This window comes from Grammomys surdaster, unplaced genomic scaffold (assembly GCF_004785775.1).
Source record: "Grammomys surdaster isolate TR1022 unplaced genomic scaffold, NIH_TR_1.0 367, whole genome shotgun sequence".
Classification (NCBI taxonomy): Eukaryota; Metazoa; Chordata; class Mammalia; order Rodentia; family Muridae; genus Grammomys; species Grammomys surdaster.
Window position 1 is genome coordinate 2780826 of NW_021604786.1, and position 3660 is coordinate 2784485.

Sequence of the window (3660 nt, forward strand, 5' to 3'; positions counted from 1 at the left end):
TATATATATATATATATATATATATATATATATATATGAATGATTTAAATGAAGTTATGCTGCTTGAATATGATCTTCCCAAGAACCCCAGATTACCTAATAAGAATCCCAAGTGTCCAGCATGGGAAACCTTTTGAGTTGTTGGTTAGGAGGTATCCCAAGACATTCCCAAAGCAATATAGGCGACTGCTACTGCTCTTGGTTGTATCCCAGAACTTGAAGGTAAGAGCCACCGCATACTTCAGACACAAGGCTTGGAGGAGTTGACCTGGGGCTGACCTCAAAGCCTCCCCTCTGGCGACTATCACTCATAGAATCCAAATGCACTACGGATGCTCGCAGAGGATCGGTGCAACCAATCGTCTTGTCCAGCTCTAAAGCCTGTGAACTGTAGCAATGACCTGCATAGCAGGATTTCCTCCAGGGTACAGTGGTGGCACTACTATTTTGTGGTTAATCAGTCATTTAATTGGGCATAAGGTCCATTAAATAGAAGTGAATCCATGCCTGGTACTATAAACCTAGCCAACTACCAGTTGGTTAGTAAGGTCATGAACCTGAGAAGAGAGCCTGCTACTGTGGATTTCTAATGCAGTATTGTTTCTAACTGCATTCTAAATATTGATCTCCATGCCCACAGATACCTGTACCTCTCAAAGAATCTTCTTTCTGCAGCTGCAGGAGAACATGACAGTAAGCCACAATTGGTCAAAAACTCAGAGGATGATGGTGCCTAACACAGCCTCTGCATCTAAGGCTCCAGGACTATCATGAAAGAACGGGAGGGGGAGTTTGTAAGAGCCAGAGGTCAAGTGCGTTTGCTGCTAGGAGATTGTGTCTTCTATCCATCACAGGAAAGCTGCATCTAGGAATTCTCAACAGTGTGATTGCCTGAACAGTGCCTGCACACTGATAACATCAGTTCCCATGCCAACGTGGATGGGCAGATCTCACAGGTCCCCAGCCCTAGAGGAAGAGCCACAGGCAGTGGATGGCTACTGAGAGAGGTAGAATCTGTTTTCTCCAAGGATGAGCCCCCTGATTGGGTGGTAAGCCCTAAAAACATACATATACAAGCAACAGTGAATGGATAGAGTAGGCTTTCTCTCTCCCTCATGCATTATATATATATGTGTGTGTGTGTGTGTATGTATATGTATGTTTTTATGTATGTGTGTGTGTATATTTTATATATGTATATATACTACATATGTATAACATATGTTATATAACATGTGGGTAGTCTGGAACTCTTGGGGAGAGCATATTCAAGTAGTATAACTTCATTTGAATTGTTTATATATTATATATGTTATATATTATACATGTTATATATAATGTTTCCTAATATATGTGTTATATATCATACATAACATATGATATATACATATATCTCTCAAATTCATGACTACACTCACACACGCACATATAACACTCATATATATATATGTGCACATACATACATATATATAAAACAAAAAGAAGGGAGCACTAGATTGAGGAAGAAATGATATAAATTCAGTACTCCTATATGAAATCACCAAACAAATAAAGGAAGAAACAAGAGATGTGACACTTCTCTTCACAATCACAGCTGCTCCAAACTCAGGTAGAAATGCCATCCCTCCCTCTGTTTTCTCCCCTCCAGGTAGCATCTCCACTCCACCTTGATATCAGTGTGGGTCACCAGCAAACCAAAACACACAGCAGTTGTGGGGAAAAGAACTACAGGTGAGCCCACTGAGAGAGCACATATTTTCAGTTCACGTCATGGGATCTATTAATTCCGCGGGAAGTTTCTAGAGAGAAAGGCTGGAATTCTTCCCTGCCTCTGTGAAGACTAGAGAATGTCATGGCAACGGTATGTCACAGGGATGCTAATGTGTATCTGAAAACCTCTTAAAATGTAAATACAAGGAATCACAGAACAGTGACAGCACGACAGCAAAGTCCCCTCTGGCTGCATGTGCCCAGGTGTCCTTGGGGGACACACTGGGGCATAGGCATCAATTGATGGGTTTAAAGGTGGAATTTGGAAGGCTAGTAGGGTAGCTTTCTGAACTTGGCCCTACCATGGCTGACAGAATGACACTGGGTTGACAAAAGTTTCCCTCAGTTTCTAAGTAATTGAGCCAAACCCAGAGAGGTTTGTCACTTGAGAATCGTGGCACAGTTCTACCAGGGCAACGGCTTGAACCTTCCAAATTACCACCGGGGTCCAATTTCCTCTACGCTGCATTTTAAAACAAACTAGAGTAAGGGAATCAAACACTTAGCTTCGTGCCCAAGAACTCCTGAGCTTGCCGAAATGGATACTTTCAGGAAAATCAACTCTCCTGAGAATTTACTGGGAACAGTAAAACGCTAGCCCCAGCTACCCTCAGCTAGAAGATGAAGGCAGCACCTGATATTTGGTGTGACTGCACGGACATAGTCCCTTTTCTAGGGTAGCTCATGGACAGATATCTGTTCTATCTGTCCCTTAACTTCACATGCACATAGTCCACACTGGAATCCCCTGCCTACGTCTGAGCCATTCCTAAGGCCGAAGTATATTTCTTTTATTGTTTGAGAAATTCAAAATGCATGCACCACTCCCTACAGCAGGGTTGTTCTTACAATATTTTCCAGAAGTTATTTGCCTAGTGTCTCTGAACTTTAAATGTGTTTCTGTTCAATCTAGCACCTCCCCTCCTCTCTTACCCTCCCCCCACCACTTTCTCTCCCAATTTCATGTGACCTATTTGTATTTAATCCACAAGTCCACTTAGTACGGCCTGTTTGTGTGTGGCTTTACGATCATCTGCCGGAACATGGGTAGCCTCTCGTGTTTTGGATCCCTGAAGTTAATGGACTCCCTTTTCCAGCAGTCAACAATTGTCAATAACGCCTTGGCTAATGGTGGCAGTTAATGCCCTCATCCCACCTCCACGCTGGGGAATTTTTTCTGGCTCGGTCTTGTGTGGGTCTTGTGCATGCTGGCACAACAGCTATGAGTACGCATGCGCAGCTGCTCTAGTCTGCGTGGGAAATGCTGTTTCCCTGTAGTCATTAGCCGCCTCTGGCTTTTTGCTTATCCTTTTAAGGCTGGGTGGAGAGTGCTCAGGAAGACTCTAATCTGTTAAAACTATCCAAGTCATGGTGCTGTGTGGACCCCTGGGAAATTCGCTCCCAAGCTGGCCTTCCCTACCTTGCAACAGAACCGGCAAGGGGAACCCGAGACAGAATTTGAGTCTTGGTCTGTGACCTTTGGCTTTGAGTTAAAAGCTTCTCATTTGTAAGCAAAGAATGGTGGATTTCTACTGTAGAGTATGTGGAAGTGCCAAACATACGCTTAATAAATGTCCCAGTACTTTGTAAATTCAATATAGTGTCAGTAGTCCCTGGAGTGACACTGTGGCAGGAACCTAGAGCCAGGCACAGGGGATTCTTAAGCCTTGCTAGAAGGCGACTCTCTCTCAGTCAGGGCGCACTACCAACCATCTTGTTGGCGTTCTAAGTGAACCCTTGCCGAGGTGTTTGTTCTTCAGAGGAACAGGAGTTCACACTGTGACACAAAGAAGGTCTCTTTTCATGGCTGCTACTTAACCAGAAGCAGTGTATAGCTTAGCAAAGATCCAGTATTTTCTCAACAGCCATACAAGATTGTTCTTTCTCTTC